Raw genomic sequence first — 19,453 nt, forward strand, 5'->3', positions numbered from 1 at the left:
TCTGTTCCATCTTATCTAATCTCATGTCATATATTTTACTTCTCAGTTTTATCACAGATTAGTTTGGCATTGCTGTTCAAAACCTTCTCAGTCTCTAATGGTCATTTTCGTTTTGCTGTCTTGAACATAATACAGTTAAACCAGGCTGACAGCAAAGCGTGATGTCTTAATGCTATACAATGCAAATGAAGTGCATCTCAAAGGCCTGGAGTTAATTGCCACAATCTTTACTTGCTTAAAAGCTTCTGCCAAGCACTTTTGTTTAATGGGCTTTATCCATTTAAAAATAACTAAATATTATGACTTAAGTCATCATTTTCCAGAAGTACATTTATAGGGAAAAACTTAAAATATGGTTTTGGTCCTGTAATGATGGCCTGCATGGTGGTAATGTCCCCACATCAGCACAGGTTATTAGTTTTATTTTATAACCTATTCTAGCCCACGATAGTCTGATAAGATTTTGTTTTTCAGATCAAGCTTCTTCTTTTTCACCAAAATCACCATGGCAGAATTCCACAGAGGTTTTAAAGATATGCCTGGTTTCATGGCACAAAAGGATAGAACCTCTAATAGAATTTAAGTGACCAGGGTTCAGTTATCAGCCCCAGCACTGAAGGAGCCAGGCAAGGAGGAAGATGTGTAAAGCAGATGGGCCTGCTTGCTCTTCCTGGGATTAAGATGGGAGAGAGAGGCGTGCGCTCTAGGACACAGAGAGAAGGTGGGATTTCTCTGATGGAGACTGAAGAAACCACTACCTTTGCTTCAGATTTAGTGGCAGGGCTATTTGTTGGCATCATCATTTGTGGATGCAAAAAAGGCCCAGTGGGACAACTCAGTGCTCATCCACTTCTGTTTCACTGTTGAACATTCATAGGCTCATAGCTCAGCAAAAGCACAACCAAAAATCTTAAATAGCCCCTGATAGCTGCCTATATGGTGGCCTTCTCACCTAACTCTCACCCTCAGTGATTAGAGGATGAAAGTTTCAACTTGTAACAGGGGGTTACAATAACAAGCTAAAGAAAAACAAAAGAGGGTTAAGGTTATGAGCTACTGCCAGGCTTCAGTATGTAGTACCGGGTTTGATCACCTCATCTCTGACATGCATGCTGAGTCAAAGCAAGACACTGATGCCAGACAAGGGCTCCAGAACTGTCTCTGGAAAGACATACTTGCACCTAAGAGCAGTGGCGGCTGGTGACTTCAAATTAAAGGGGGGCTGCAGGAAACAGATGAATGGGTGGGGGCCAATGGGAATGGGTGTGGCCAAACATAAAGGGGTGGAGCTATTCTCAAAACCACAACTAGAACTTTAATTAAATATGCTGCCCTGGGTGCCAAACCATCATTACGAGAGTCCAATCAAGACAAAATAAAGTGTAGAAGAAAAAAATACTTCAATGCATTGGCTACATGACAGCTTACTTAATATCTAGATGGAAATGCAAAGGTTGTGAGGCATGAAAAATTAAATTACTTTTTAAATACATAACTGGAATGCCACTCAAAATCAAGTATAAAAAAAAAAACAAGCAGCACTCAACTCAAATCACTTCTCCTTGCACTGCAGTTCTAATTATAATTTATATTCAGCTTTATAAAATTACCAAGTAACATGCTGAAAGTGGCAATCTCTGTGATACCCCCACTTGTAAAAATGTTTCTTATCCAAAAAAGACCTGCTGCCTGACAACAAGTATCTACTTGTTTCCTGGGAAGACATGATCAAAGTAAAAAATGAACAGCAAACAAGAAACAAGCTCAAGACAAATTGCTTAAAGGATTACTACACAAGTTATGGACCACACATGATAGATTGGCAGTTTATTTTACGGGTAAAGCCTGCAAAGATGACTGCAAGTCTCCAACAAATGTAATGAGCTTCTGAAAATATTATAATCCTGTCCTTTATTACAAATACTGTCATATGCATTTCAATACCTAGGGCTTATACGTTATCTAGTTATGTAAATATTCTCTGCATGGCAACAACAAAAAGGCTTTCAATGTTGGTAATTCTTTAACAGTTTGCTTATTAAAGCTTACTTGCATCTTACGATCTCCAACAAGCTTACCTGATGGTCATTAAAGCATTGCTACTTAAACACAGAGCAACAGGGCACTGCAACATCATGCATTTTCTGAATAATAAGAAGCATAAATCAACAGTATAAAAATATGACAGAAAACCAGAACATTCTGCAAAATCAAGGATGAAAAGCCACTGTCGTACTTGTGTCTACCTTGGATGAGGGAATACTCTGCACACTTGAACTGCATAACCACTCCTTGCCTTGCTTGGACACTTCCAGAGTCACTACATGGGGGAGTGGGGTGCAACAAGTATGTCACAATTTGAAATGTCTCTGGCTGATGGTGATGGCTCTGACTCTCATACCTCTCAACCTCAGAGCAAGAAATCTGGACAAAGCCATACATAGAAGTGGGACATGGGCCCAAAAATAAGGACAATTTTTATATATTGCTCTTATAAACTTAGAAAGATACTAGAATTGTAGTAGGTCTTGCATTAGTATGAATTTTCTGAAGGGTATGAAATCTGAAACTCAAATGTCTGCCATTATTTTTTAATGTCAATCTTTAATGATTTGCCACTAATTTGCCAGAAAACCACAATTTTATGAAAAACGGACCAAAAATGTGATGTAAAAATATAAAATTGCCACACAATACAGCTGGGAACCTGTCAAAGAAGGGACAACATTTTAATATTAGTACTGTTAACTTGAAAAGCTGACAAAATAAGAGAATCTACATGCATTTCTAAAATAAAAGTAATCTATAACTCTGATCATTACATTTATTTATTAATTGTAAACCCTCCATGTTTTCTTCCAAAATTGCCATTTTGCAGAGGGATTATTAAGGGGAGAGCAACATTTGGAGCCAAAATTGGGGACAGTTGAGAGGTTTGGATATTCCTAATTCTATAAAGCCATTTATTTTCACGTACCTCTTAACCTCTTAATGCAGGAAATCTGGACAAGGCCAAATATATTTGGGGAACATACAAACAGTACTAAAAATTGCTCTTGTATAAACTTAAGACAACTGATAGAATAACAGGTCTTGCTTTAGCATGCATTTTTCTGAAGTTTATGACGTCTGAAACTCAATGTCTGTCATTATTTAGTGGCTTCATTCCTAAATGATTTGCCAGAAAAACACAAATTTTATGAGGAACAAACCAAAAATAAGAAGCAAAAATCTACTCATTCTGCAAAAATCTGGAAAGTTGAGATATATAGTTCAGCCGGCTGTCTTTGAGATTGCTGCACTTCCCCCCTCACAAAATCATGATCGAATGGAGCCTCCCCTTGCAGCCATTCCAATGTCCCATTCCTTTGGTTATTTCACCCCATTTACCATAAACACTGTAATGTGCATACTGCTTTACTTTTGTGATGCTTTGGATTTCATTTGAAAGTTTTATTTTGCATTTTACAGCACAAACACTAATAGATATCTGCTAAACAAAGCAATGTAGTCTCACAATGAAAATAGACTTAGTATTAAAACTTCTCTGCCCTTGAAACTCACATTCATTGAAACTGCATTGAAACCTACATTCAAATAAAATACATTTGCCAGTGGCATAAAGATTAACTTTGGGCTGTTTTCAAATCATAGGTCCCTTGCATATGAAACATACACGTGCTCTTTGATACACCTTCTTGATTGTATTACATGATATTCCTTGTACAATACAGTGTAGTTGTTAGAGGGCATTTTAAATTTATTGATTTGAACAGTTTTCCAGTAAACAATGAAACAAAATGTACACCATACACCAATAATGACAAAACTGTCCAGTTCAGAACATTTCCATCATAAAAGTCTACTCAAACTTCTACAGTCCACCAGTGTCAGTAAATATGTCCAATCTCTGAAGAAGTAAACATCATCTAAATAATTCCACATTAAAGAGATCTGTAACTAATGAAGAGGTTGCTGCTAGCAAAAAACTTTATATTTTAGTGTTTCATCTACAAATAAAATGCCTTTTGTCCTTGAGGAATAAATTGCTAGTAATATTGCAATAGGGAATGGATGGCAAGCTGATAACAGGTTCATAGTTACTAGGTATCTTCACCAAAAAGGACTGCAGCATCCACCCCCTTTACAACACAGTACAGTATCAGCAATACATCTACTTACTGTGGGAGTAGAAACCACAGCCTTCTGCATCAAAAGCAAGTACTCTACCTGTTGTGCTATTAACAATGCAAGCAGATTCAGCATAAGCAGCACTAAACTTTTGTTCCCCTGCAACTCTCAGCTCCTTATAAAATCTACTCGACACCCAGCTGTATCTATGAACTTTGCAGCACAAGAAATCTGGAAAAAGCCAAAATTTGTTGGGGGGGACAAAAGCACAAAATCCAAGGCACATTTTAAACATTGCCTGTATAATGTTGGAAATTTGCTAGAATAAAATGCTGTGTTACCACCATACATTTCACTGCCATGTGAAGTGGATAAGTGAACTGGTCCAGTGACCATTTTGAGTCATAACCCAAGCCCAGTGATATAACACAAAGTACAATTTGCAAAAGTAAACAAAACAGTAGAGTTTAGAATACAAAACAATATAGCAGCATAGCAGTCCTTCTCCAGGAACCAAAGGGGACAAAAGAAGATGTGGTTCCAGAAATCACAACAGTCCAATTTTGCTCCGGACCCCTTGTCCTTCAGAGGCAGAGGAGGACAGGGTGGACGCCGGCCCAGAGGTAGAGGGGGACTGAAGAATTCCAGGTCGAGAGAACCTTTTTTGGATCGGCCTGCACAGCAGCCCTGAGGGGTTACCCAACTGCTGCACTCTGGAGGCAGTCGGGGGGCATTTCTTGAGGCACCTAGCAGTTTGGGAGTCCATTACAACAGATCGCTGGGTGCTTCGAATCATATCCAGAGGTTACACTATCCCCTTTCTGAATCTCCTTCTCAGATCCTGGAGCCTTCTCGATGTCCCACCCAATCAAAGGGAGGCAGCAGCCACAGAAATAAAGCAGCTGCTAGAAAAAAGAGCAATCCAGCCCATCCCCCAAGATCAATCCGGATCAGGCTTCTACTCCAGGTTCTTTCTGGTGCCAAAAAAGACAGGGGACTTAAGACCAATCCTCGACCTGTCCACTCTAAACCTGTCAGTTGCCAAAGAAAAGTTCTGGATGGTCACCATTCAATCCATTCTCCCACTCCTGCAGGAGAATGACTGGATGTGCTCTGTAGACCTCAAGGATTCGTACTACCACAGTTTGATGGACAGACGATCCAGAAGTTTTCTCCCTTCCAGCTGGGACCCAGCCACTATCAGTTCAGGGTCCTTCCCTTTGGTCTTACCACAGCCCCCAGGGTGTTCACCAAAGTGATGGCAGTTGTAGTGGCCCACCTGAGGCTTCAGGGAATACAGGTCTTTCCGTAGCTAGATGACCGGCTCCTGACTGCCCCCACCAGGCATCTACTCTGTTCAGCCAGGAATTACTTCCTTCACTTGGCCTCTCATCTGGGAATCTCAATCAATCTCAAAAAATCCTCCCTTCAACCAACTCAAACCTTGGATTTCATAGGGGCCAGGATAGACACAAACAGGTTGAGGGCCTTCCTAACTCCGGACAGGCTTTGAACTTTGACACTCCACGTGCTGGCCCTCCTGCAATCGCCGGCTCCTCCAGTGGAATTGGTCCTGAGGGCACTAGGTTCCATGGCTGCAGCCATCAATCTGTCACCTCTAGCTCGTCTAAACATGAGGGTCCTACAATGGACCTTGCAGGTTCAATGGTCCATCCTGCAACATCCGCTAAGTGCATCTATCTCCCTCAGCAAGGTTTGCAAGAAATCCCTACTCTGGTGGATCCAGTCCTTGGATCTCTGGGAAGGGCGGCCCTTCTCTAAGGACCCAACCCAAGCCACGGTGACCACGGACGCTTCTTGCCTCGAGTGGGGGGGGGGCACTGCATGGGCAGAAGAGTCCAAGGCACGTGGACTCACTCAGAGACCTTGTTGCACATCAATGTCCTAGAGATGAGGGCGGTGCTTTTAGCGTTGCAAGCACTCCAGGCCCTTCTTCCCTTAGGGACAATTGCAATTCAATCAGACAACATGTCAGTAGTTTGGTATATCAACAAACAGGGGGGAAACAGATCCTATCCGCTATGTCGAGAAGCCATGAGAGTTTGGGAATGGGCGATCGCCACCAACCGCTTTCTCATAGCAATGCACATTCCAGGTCGGTCGAACATTTTGGCAGACAGACTGAGTCGAACCATCCTCTCACCTTACGAGTGGTTTCTGAACCCGAGAGTAGCTAAGCAAATCTTTCTCAAGTGGGGTCAACCTTGCTACGATCTATTTGCGTCACCTTCGATCGCAAAGTGCAGCGAGTACTTCGCTCTACTTCCCCCACCAGGGGAATCCCCCAGAGATGCTCTAGTCCATGTTTGGCTATCCGGTCTACTTTATGCTTATCCACCTCTTCCTCTCATGATAAAATTCTTGCAGAAAGCTGGTCTGTTGGGGAGCAGAGTGATCCTCATAGCCCCATTCTGGCCTCGTCAAACGTGGTTCCCTTGCCTATGGTCTCATCTAGTCAATCCTCCATGGATTTTGGATCCCACTCTGGATCTGATATCTCACCCCCTGGGGTTGACAACCCCAAACCTGGACAATCTCAAGCTCACAGCTTGGTTGATCCAGTTCCAATCATAGCTAGGACTCCTGGTATCTCCTCTTCCGTTAAAGCTATTTTAGTAGCCGCTCATAAACCGTCTACTAGAAAGGTCTATAAGAGCAAATGGAAACGTTTTTCGATCTGGGCGGAACATAGAAATTTGGATCCATTTACAGCCCCGATACCAGCTGTATTAGATTTTTTGTCATACTTATTTGATCAAGGTGCCAGCTCCTCCACCGTCAAAGTCCAGTTATGAGCAATTTCACACTTTCATGTGGGAAGTGAGCTCGGTTCTTTAGCTTCTTCCAAGATCTGCAAGACTTCCCTAAAAGGTACCTTCCTGTTAAGGCCTCCTGTTAAGGATGCAGTCCCTCCATGGGATTTAACTCTTGTTCTCCAGGCTGTTACTGGCCCTCCGTTTGAACCTGCAGCTTCGGTGGATCTGAAATATTTATCTTAGAAAACGGCCTTTCTCATTGCTATCACTTCGGCTAGAAGGCTTTCGGAGCTTCAAGCCCTTTGCGCCAAACCTCCATATCTGGTCTTTCATAAAGACAGAGTTTCCCTCAGGACCAATCCCTCCTTTTTGCCTAAAGTTGCCTCTGAGTCCAACATTAATCAATCTATCAATTTACCATTTTTTTCCCCAAATTATCACAACAAAGGTGAATACAAATTACATTCTTTGGACGTGCACAGACAATTGAGGTTCTATTTACACAGGACTGCTGAACATAGGAAATCTGAGCAACCCCTTGTATCCTTTGCTAAACCCTTTTTGGGTAAACCTGTGTCAAAAGCTACATTGTCCAGATGGATTTCACAATGGATACTTCTTGCATATAAGAGTTCTGGCCAACCATGCCCATTCTACTCGATCAGTTTCCACTTCTGCTGCCTTTTGGTCCAGAGTGTCCTTGGATAACATTTGTTCAGCGGACACTTGGGCTTCATCCTATACTTTTATTACCCATTACAAGCTGGATATAATTTCCAGAGGGAGGGCGTCCATTGGCTCTGCAGTGCTCCGGAATATTCTTCCATGAGGACCTCCCAAGTTTTTTGGTAGCTGGAGACTCTGTCTCACAGGTTGATGAACAAATGAAGTTAACTACTTCAGATAAAGAAGTTATGTACTCACCATAATGTTCCATCTGAGTAGGTAACTTCATTTGTCAGCAACCAACCCCCCCCCTCTGCCCCCCTAACCTGTAGTTCATCCTTTTTAGGATCTTTGTGCTTCCTGTGCCAGAAGACATCAGGTTAGGATGTTTAGTTGATCCTTTGGTTGTAGTATTCTATAATGCTAAAGCAAACTCAGTCTGAGGACAGAGAGGGATGGCAGGGGGTTATAGGTAAGGGGGAGGATCTTGGAGCTTGGATATTAGTTGAATAAAGCTGTTGGCTCGGATCCGATTCGGATCCGATACCCACAGGTTGCTGACAAATGAAGTTACCTACTCAGATGGAACGTTATGGTGAGTACATAACTTCTTTTTTTCCGGCTTTGTTTTCAAAACCATTTCAATGTAATAGATCTACTGAGTTAACAGGTATTATTACTTTTGGACAGGGCTGAATTTAAAGTCAAAATCAGGGTGCACTTACCCTAGGATAATGCCATTGAGGAATAATGATTCTCTAAGATTTAATAAATAAATCGTCTCACACTTCGAAAAAATATTTATTTGTTAACATAATTTTAGTATTACTTCAATGACTTGATGTGGCAATTTGTTCTATATCCTTGATAAATAATGTGCTAAAATGTATTGCTGAAGTGTAATTAAATAAGAAGTTGTGTTTAGGGAGACTTTCTGTAAAACAGGGTGAGATAGACAAGCATGGGATTTTGATGGACAGTACATTGACATTTACTGATAGTCTAAAGCATTAGGGCATTAAAGCATATACTTAATGATAAAATACATTGTTATTGCTTAGTTTTTTATTTGAAAGAAAATATGAAACACAAACGTACTAAACAGTCCACAAATAAGGGTATAGGTGATAGAGAAATAACACTGGAAAAATTTATTGTAAGCGCTTTCATCCAAAACTAATTGTTGAACTTCTTTAGACAATAATTTAAAAAGTGCTTGGAGATGTGCATGACAAGCCTCATTTATTAACAATGAATGTAGCAAGGCGAGAGTGAGCGAACAACAGCTGCAGAATGGACTGAGAGAAGAAGGAGTAAGAGTCTGTCATACCCACACCTTGATGGTGCTTTGTGCAATCCAGTGCTCACAACAGCAGCTACAACAGGTTATGTGGCAGCCTGAAAAGTCCATAAAGCTTATGTGTGATTGAGTTTTTCTTCAATTAAAGGTTGAAAGTCGGAAGATAGGAAAGTGGTGAAAAGAGGTAAACAAACAGAGGGTAGAATACAAGGTAAATGATTAAGGAATGAGCAGCATGGAGATGAAGAAAGAGGGATTTTTTGGAGGGTGTCAGATTGTCAGAGGCTATCTATCTATCTATCTATCTATCTATCTATCTATCTATCTATCTATCTATCTATATTTCTATCTATCTATCATCTATCTATGCTACAATAGCGAACACCAAAATATCGATCCTAAAGTATCAAAACAATGAAAAAAAAACAATAACCCTCCCCCCCTGAAACCCCCACATGTGGGGCTGCATTCCCCACAAACCCTTGCTAATTATACATACCAACTCCATGCTTGCACAACAGCAGGAAAATGCAAATTCCCCTCCCTGCTGTTCTACAACCTCCCACAGAGTAATGGCGGCAGAAATTATCATATGAGTACTGGATCACCTCTGTCGCCATTAAAAAGGCTCAACATTATGACTGCTCAGTCTGATGAAGCTCTTTTAAGGGCAAAACCACAGATCTATTCATTTTTCAACAAAGAGGTTTTTATTTCTAAACAAGTTATAATTGTTTGATTATTCTGAAGTTTCACCTGAGCTTGCCTACAGTGCATAGTTCTTTTTCCTGATTTTTTAGGATTCTCAGCAACTTTGGTGCTCACAAATACCAGTTTACCTTGTTGTCTATGCTTTGCACAGAAGTGAAACTCTGGTCCTAACCATTTATTTTAGGTGTAGCTTGTCCAACAGCTCTGGGTTTGACATAGCTCTATATGTAAGGCAGAGATCACTTCGGATTAGGACAGGTGATATGCTATGGAGTAAAGCTGGAGTTTTTTGAGATGGTCAGTGTAGGGCATCTGTTTGAGGCCAGTAATCCTCTTTGTGAGGTACTTCTGTGGCCAATCCAGCTGCTGCAGATGTGTTGTGAGGTACATTCCAAAATGGGCATTGTACTCTATATTGGGTCTAATGAGTGTAGAGTAGAGGGGAACAATGACCTCTTTTTTCCTGGATGAGAACCCTTTTATGATGAGGTGTGCCATGTAGAAGAACTTCCTGACTGCTGTGGCGATGTGATTATCAAAGGACAGACTACTGTCCACCTGGGTCTCAAGGTCTCTTATCACACATTCTGTGTTAAGTAGGCTGCTGTCTCTAGTAGTTCATGGGTACAGAGTTTTTACCAAAGGGATGACAATGCACTTTTTGGCATTGAGCTTGAGGCCAAGCATCTGTCTCAGCGAGGCCCTTCTGTAAGATTTACACATCATTTAGGGACTCGACTATGGTTCCTAGTTTGCAGTCATCTGCAAACTTCATTAGCCAGAGGCCTTCTGTGTTAGCCTGTACTTCAGAGAAGTAGATACCAAACAGGAGAGGTCCCAGGACTGAGCCCTGTGGTACTTCACTTGTCACTGGTTTGAGGTCAGATTTGGAGTGTGCAACTTTTACAGCGTGGGTTCTGTCAGTGAGCCAGTTGGCAACCCATCTTGTGACCTAGGGATTTATACCTAGTTTAGCTATAATTCCAGAATGGGGGATGGTGTTGAAAGCCTTGGCGAGGTCAAGATAGGCTGTGTGAGCCACTTTACCCTCATCTATGGCTTTGGTGACTGCCTCAAAGAAGTTGACCAGGGTCAGGAGGCATGATCTGCCTTTCACAAACCTGAACTGTTATTAGTATGATGTACTAATTTGGCTGTATGACCCAGGTGATGGCTGAAAAAGATTTTTGGACCAGCCTACCTACCCTGTTAACATATGTTAAGTCAATCAATCAATTAATTAATCAATCATAGGTCGCAAAGATGTGAAAACATGGTCCCAACCAGACACATCAGATACAACTACAAAAATACCTTGACCTGTAGTTGAACCCCCAAATTATCTTCCCATCATTTTGTTGAAACGAGGACTTAAAACAACTTATGTTCTTCTGTGTTTCTCTAGTATTTTCTTTGTACTGCCTACTTCTGCCATCCAATACTATTATCATATCATAACCTCATGGAAAAGAGATTTGACAAATGTATGTAGTTGCACTGTCTGCTTTCCTGATTTCCCATAAACCTTTGCACTTCCTTTCAATAATCCATTCTCTGCCCTCAACCCTCTCATTCTCCCCTGTGTATTACATAGTGTAGTTGTGAAGTGAAGGTAAAGATGCTGCAAAAAATGTATAATTATTATACGCACAAAATGATTTGGATAATTTCAGACTGATTTTAAGATTCCTGATCCATTCCAAGTTAAGTCAAGTACCTTCAAAAGCTTCATATACACATTTAATGACAAGAAACAGTAACTGCTGTCATTGTTCTGTTTTATATTTATTATTTTTATTGTTGCTACTGATCAACTTCGAACAAGGAGATTGTTCCTTTAACAGCTAAACGTTTTCCTGTTACTGAGACTAAATAGGCTGAGAGACAGAAAGGCACAGGGGAGCAGGCAGTGTGCCAGATATATAGATTTAATCTAATTCATACACTACAAAGCAACCTCAAAGGGGAAACCATTGTAAACAATTGAGTAATTAAATGATACCTAAAGTAACAAATCCAAATTCCATTAATAGTGCAGCTAAGTTCATATGAGGTATATCCCACTCTGCTTTCTTTGACTTTGTGAGAAATCATTGTTGCAATACTTCAGAAATTAATTTTAGTGATGAAAAGACCATTATTTATAATTCCTCTCTTTACCTATAATTTTGGCTAGCTGTGAGTAAAAGCATATGACATGTTTTAATTGCCTGGAAATAATGCAATGTACAGCAGCATATGCCATAAGGCACATGTAATCTGCACTGCTCTACTTTCCATAAGCATGTAACATACCTACTAAACTCCTGGACCTGCCCCTGTAAAGACCCTACTTGAAGCAACCCCCCCCTTTCTTTCTCCCTGCAAGCAGCTGTCTCCATTTCCTAGATCTCAGACACTCCTGTTTGTATGTCTCTACTCCTATTTTAGTAACAATGTACCTCATTCTTAACCATATTTACTATATCAGTTAACTCTCATCTACATCATACATCCAGTTATCAAGATAACTCACACCTACATTTTACAATCCACTTATCTCCCCCCCCCACTGTTCTCTGACTAGATTCCATGCTATATGTAAGACTTGCCTGCATACTATTCCTTCCTTACCGTCTCTCATGTATGTTACCATACAACTATTACAATACATGTATTCTAAGATTATCAATGTGTCTTTTCTAAGAATGTATAAGATGAATGATATTCTCCTTGTATGCATTAGCTTTTATTTGTATTTTCTCATTTGTAACTAATTGTAATGTCTGTATCTGGAGCTTTTCTCCTTGGGTCTCTGCTGAAAAAGGGCACCTGCCCAGCCAGACAAACCCGGTTAACAAATGGCAAATAAATAAAGAAATACTGCTGCATATGCAACAAGACACATGTAAACTGCTGTTCATACAATAAGCCATGTGTGAGATGTTCTGCTGCATATATCATAAGGCACATGTGATGTTTTACTGTTTACACTACAAGGCATATGTGATGCCTATGCTTACTGCTGCATATGCCATAAGTCACATGTGGCACACACTACTCAGAGCTCTTAACTGTCCCTGTTTTGAAGGAATATTCTTGTTTAAGGTTTAATTTAGAATGTCACTATTTTTGAAGGTATGTCCCTATTTTTAATCCTGATTTCCCCCTTCATACAGTATTCTGAATCCTCATTACATGTGACTTTAGAAGCTGTCTAGTACGCAGAAAACTGCACTACATGACCAACATACAAGCAGCAACAATAATTTAATGAAAGAGGACACACATCTTACAGCCCTCTTTTTCTGAAGCAAAAATAAAGTTATTTTGAGATTATGCAATGTTTCTTTAATAATGTGCTTACATTTATCTATTATTTTTGTCACTCTGATTTTTTAAACGTGTTTATGAGTAGCATCCCACATTCCTACTAGAAGCAGGAAGAGTTATGTGTTATTTGGCATTAAAATGTTATGCTAATTAGATGTAATAATAACAATTCTATTTGTTAACCAAGTAGACCCACATTCCCTTTTCAGGGGCAGCCCAGGAGCAATGTCTGGTTAAGTGACTTGCTCAGGGTCACACAATACACATACAAGATCTACAGGAATCAAACTGTACCACAGGGACTGCAACTTGCAACCTTAACTGTCACTTGTCCAGATTTTGTAGATGCCCCTATTTATCACGGGCCTTTGTTCCCATTTTGAATATGCATATGCTTTTTTGCACCCGTGACATGCAAAACAGCATATATTGCTTATGCCATATAGCACATGTGCATGCAAAGTGACATGTACTGCTGCATATGCCATAAGGCAGACGTAACCCATACTGTTGTGTATGTCATAAGGATCATGACACAGATATCTATTGCTGTGCATACAAGAATGCATACATGACATATAACTCATAAGCACAGATGAAAAGCACATGAAATGCCCATGTGCCTACTTCATTGGCATATTTTTTTTGTTTGGCATTTTCTTGTCTAATAAATTTTTAATGGAGTTGATGCTTGCCATCTGTGTATCTAGCAAATTCTGTCCATTCAGTACTGTAAAATTAAAATAGTTTTGTAACATTTCTCTTTTGCATTGCTGTGCTTGCAGTTGTAAGTAACACTTTTTGTAATTTGTACTGAGTTCTTGAACAGGCCTCTCTCTGTAAATGCTTTACATGCTACGACTATGTCTCCACTCCAGCTTCTGTAGGATAGGTTTTATTGAGTCAGCATTATTAAGCTTTTTTCTAGGTGTGACTCCTTAGACACAGAACCTTTTTAATGAAACTGTTTTTTTTCCTTTCCTTCTTCCTCTGATATGTATTTTCTTCTATATCTGTTCCCGACCAAGTATACATATAGAAGCAGACTGCCTCATAAAAGTAAAGACTGCAATTAATAATAGTTGTAGGTCTCTCAGACTCATGAATCTCAATGTCCAGCACATTAATTAGTTGTCCTCTTTTATACAGCAGCTATATGAACTTTGAAGGTCAATTTCTTATCTATTGTCCATTTACAATGTCTAGGTCTTTGTAGCTCTTTGCTTTATATACGGTTTTCTTAGGGCTAGATACAGTAGTTTGCTAAAATGATTTGAAATCTAATTATTTAAAAAAATGTATATTTTGACCCAACATACTTAGTAGGCATATAAGGTACTAGGAAGAATGCCTTCTAACTTAAGGCAAACCACATCTGGTCGAACATACCTACTGTGTGCCGCTGTAATCCACTCAGAGAACCAAATTAAACTGGACTGGCATCACTGTTTGGCCACAGAACTATGCCAATTCATATTATGGAGTTGTCTGTCAGATGCACAGCCATCTTTTCTATGAGAATTTTTTCCATCACATTCTTAGTTACAGAGGTCAGGTGTAACAATCTGTAATTCACTGGGGTGGGGGGCTCTTATTGCCTCCTTTCTTGCGATACAACATTATATCCTTTAATTTCTTTGCCGGTTGTAACCCTGGTGAGACCTTCTGTCAGAGGGGTTGCCACATAATTTGTTTATTACTACCCCTTTACACGTTGTCAGATAAGCTTTATTTGTATATACTACTTTTTGAGCATCGGTTAGATTATGATACAATCATTTTGTATAATTCCTGGAAAGCACAGTAGGATCAAACCAATCCCAGAGTATGTTAAAGATTATGCATTCTTTAACAGTTGTGGTAGGTCTGATGAGACAGAATTATGCATAGTTGATATTTTATATATCGTGGTCTATATCTTATGTTTATCCAGAACAGGCTTTTGAATAAACATGAGATAATACTGACAGTGTTTTTTTTTGGCAGGTCACAACTGAATGAATTGTAAAGGAAAACTAAAGCATGAGTGAACATAAGACCATCTGCAGACAGCTGTGAGGAACGAGCCCAGGGGCATGCTGCATATAGTAGTCTATACATAGACTACAACTATAGACAAAGAAAAGATCCTGCGACCATACCTCTCAAATGTCCAGATTTTTGCACAATATCCAGAATTTTACCTCATTTTTTTGGTCTCTTTCTCATAAAATTGTCATTTTCTGGTAAATCAGCTACAAATCCTTGAGGACTGAAGTCAGAAAATAATGGCAGACATTTGAGTTTTAGATTTCATATCCTTCAGAAAATTTATGCTAATGCAAAACCTGTTATTATATCAACTTTCTAAGCTAGTAAGAGCAATATTTATAAAGTTTCCAAATTTTTGGACTTTTGACCCTCCAATATTTGTGGCATTGTCCAGATTTCTTGATTTAAGAGGTTGTGAGGTGTGCCTGTGACACACCACTGGCAGTATAAACATTGGCAAAGAATGTACTTTTGATGTTTTACCCATCCATTGAGTGAATGTAGAAGCCACTGCATAGGCCCTGCAACAAACTTTATAACTCTTTCCACTAGAATCTCTAAGCTCACTGCAGTATGAGTGGCTCAGTAGATAGTATACTTACCTTTGGTGCTGTCAGACCTGAAGACTGAGGGTTCTATCCCCATTCAAGTTGATTGGATTACTGACAATACAGAATTAGGGGGTGCTGCCCTTCTGTGTATGTCATCCTTCAGACTAAGGCCCCATCTGCTTGAGTTGGATATAAAAGATCCCACAGCAGCTATTGAAAAGAGCTTGGGAAAGTTCCCTCATGTTCTAGTCATTTCCCCTAGCAGCCAGTCAACAAATAATGTATATGTGTATAAAATAAATTGAGAGATTTGATTTTACCCTTCTGCATGGCTATAAGTAACAAAGTCTACAAAGTTCTCCTGGGGAATTCGGTAAATTTTTCCTGCAGATGAAAATATTTAAATGAGGTGCTTAGGAAAGCAGTGGTTAATACCTGTTATGTTGTAAACTGTAATAAAAATCTCACCAGGAATTTTATATTGCTGATACTAGAAAATCCCTGAATCTGATCACAGCTGGTTTGGATTTCACTCTTGCAGATCAAATCACATAGATGGAACCATAACTACTAAGTTCATAAGACAAAAATTTTGAAGCAGTTATGTCTGACTTATTTGTCGGCAGACTTTCCAGGCATAAATGACAGCATGAGTATATAGAGAGCCCTGTCAGACTGGTATCTGCCTCAGAACAGACTCTTACTACTGAGGGATGTGTACCAAGCCTGTGTTTATATAAACAGACCCTCAGTTAATATTAAAACACTTAAGAACAAGGAGGCCCTTACATTTCATAAATGGCTGTAATGTGCCATCAAGTCTAATGCTGGGGATGGACATATATACATGGTGTCCGATGCTTGGCACACTACTCTTCCTGTTATCCAGTAGTAATAATGCTTACTTGTAGTGTTGCATATGGTGAAGGTTTCTTATTCATTAACAGTATTGCACTCCGTAATTTCTATTTTACATGTATATCCCTGTTGAAAGAAGGGAAGCCCTTATGGAGAAAATGGGAGACAGACACACAGTCTGAGTAAATAAGTTAATATAAACCAGTTCTCTGAGGGCAACGTCAGTGTTACAAAGACTGCTGAACACTTGTTTAGGGTGCCTAAGTGAATTGGTACCCCCTTTAGTCTACCACTTCCACGGTACACATTTTGGTATTCTAACATCCCCTGGTGCTGATGATAATGGGAACATTGGACCTTGTCTGTGTTTTGGCACAGTTGTCGGAATGGGCTTCCTACTGAAATTTTGGCACTACAGAGGGGCAGACCTCCTGCACCCCCTGTTGTGGTTTGGGCAAGCCACCCACATCCCCCAGACTTATGTATACTAACTCTGAGATTGCAATATCTCAGAGAAAAGGGAAAAATAAACAGACTTGGTATACCTGAGTCCATTTTTTGGCCATTCAGTCTCCACATTATAGGACTTGCTCAAACAGATCCCAAACTTTCAAGCAGTTAGAAGCATGCATACATGCTGTCAGTGATGTACATCGTTTTTTTTTTTTTTTGTGATAACTTAAGTGGGTGATGCTGCTCATATCACATACATAAGCATACATAAGTCAGTTAGATTTAACCCCATCCGCTTTTTTGTCATTCTTATCTGCAATCTGCTTTGTGATTATGACATTCTCTTCTCAATAAAGGAGTGCTAGATCACAAAAATAAATCCCAACTTCTACCTCCTGAAATAGGTCACCTGTCAAAATCATGTTCCTTCCCACCCCGCCCCCATTTTCCTTAATTGCTCTCTGGTCATCTGGGTCACAGTCAGCCATTCCTCTTTACCACACAGCCAAGGTTTTCCCACTGTAATTCTAATGGCCAAAATAGCTTTATCTGTCATGTTTTCTCTAGATGCATGCATTTGCACATTTCAAATCTGTTTACTAGAATGTGTACCAAACTACCATTAAGAATACCATTGGGAGCATAATAATAGTTTGATGACAGGTACACAAGTGTTTTACTTGTCATTGTCACTATGGGCAGAAACTGAACATATAGATTGATAGATAGATAGATAGATAGATAGATAGATAGATAGATAGATAGACAGACAGATAGACAGACAGATAGATAAGATAGATATGGTTGAGATCCACTAGATAGATAGATAGATAGATAGATAGATAGATAGATAGATAGATAGATAGATAGATATAGATAGATAGATAGATATAGATAGACAGATAGCTAAGATAGATATGGTTGAGATCCACTAGACAGACAGATAGATAGATAGATAGATAGATAGATAGATAGATAGATAGATAGATAGACAGATAGATATGGTTGTGATCCTCTTCACTCCCCTATGCAGTTTTTATACCCCTATGTCATACTGTTCCATTCCAAAATGGCACACTATGGCACAACCCCTACTGAAGGCTTCAACTTCTCATATGCCCCACAGTATGTGTCCTATTACCATACAACTGGAACTACGGTGGTTTGAGCCCATGCTCTCTCTCTGTCTCTGAGTTGTTACCTGCAAGATCTTAATACAGTTTAATGATTCTGTTCAAGTAACAGTGGCAGATTAATTTTGTTTTTGTAGTGGAAATGTTCATATTCTTCACATACAGTAGACAGATGTGCTAGGGTAAGCTCTACACAAAACTTGTAACATCTCAGAGAATAAGGGAATCTTAAATTTCAGATATAACAAAGCAGGGCTTATTAAAATATGTGAACAGTCATTGCAAAAGACTTCTAGGTTCATAGGTATACACTAGGCCAATGACCATTATGGTCCTTGTAAGCCTAAGTGTGCAACCAAAATGTGATCCACAAATTTGATTTACAGGGGGTGATTTACTGACTGACTCTGTCCATCATGGACTTAGAGGCCAGGCCAGGGATGAATTTCCAATTAACCAACCATTGCTCAAAGTTGCGCTTAAATAGACATAGGGAGTAACTCTCCATTAAGTGTTCCTGAGCATGGGAATTCTCTAAGAAACATATCTGTCTCTCCATTTCCTATTTATGTTCCAAATTTAGGTCTTATAATCTAGTAGTTGTAATCTTGTTTTATTTGTGGATGTGCAAAAGATTCATCAAAACAGGGTCCAGGGATGCCTTGTGTCCCAGGCAAAGACCATTCTCAGAAGTCTGTGTGCTACCGAGTAAAGAGACAGGGCTTTGAGGCGATCAGCACTGGACATTGTATTCACTCCATGTATTCAAAGAACCTTTGTGGATGTTCCGGTTGCTGCATGTGTCTGGTCAGGTACATACTGAAGGGGCATATACTCTATTATGGGCCTGATGAAGGCTGAGTGCAGTGGTATGATAACCTCTCTAGACTTAGATGCCATGTTCTTATAAGCAAGGGCATGGCATCTAGGCCCAAAGAGGTTATCATACCACTGCACCTGCCCCTATGAGGCCCATTATAGAGTACAATATCCCCTTCTTGAATACTAAATTAATTGCACAAAGCTATTCAAGGTGGGAAGCAGTAGCCTTGGCTACAGTGTGACACTGTTACAGTGGGTTTCCCCACTATGCTATTTTGAGGTATAACATAAACTAGCCACTTAACAGTACCATAGATGAACAAGTAATGCACAGAAGATTTAACTGAGTAAACCTAATAAAAACAAGAGTGTCTTTTCAGAGGCAATCCTGGAAGTGAGTAGGCAAGTGAGTTGAACAATACTGTTTATCATACATTACGTACCACACAATCGCATGTATGCACATATGAGCGCACACACACACACACACACACACACACACACACACACACACACACACACACACACACACACACACACACACTAATGCTCTATCATGCAAGTTCTACACGCGGACCCAGACTGCAGCCATGCTATAATAATCACTTCACTTCAGCGGTCTTGCAGGAAAGATGACATCTTGAACTTAGAACTTAGCAAAGCTACCCTACAATCATTTATGAACATCATCAAAAATAAATACAAAAT

The sequence above is a fragment of the Protopterus annectens genome, chromosome 12.part0, assembly GCF_019279795.1.
Source record: "Protopterus annectens isolate FY-2018-M chromosome 12.part0, PAN1.0, whole genome shotgun sequence".
Classification (NCBI taxonomy): domain Eukaryota; kingdom Metazoa; phylum Chordata; order Ceratodontiformes; family Protopteridae; genus Protopterus; species Protopterus annectens.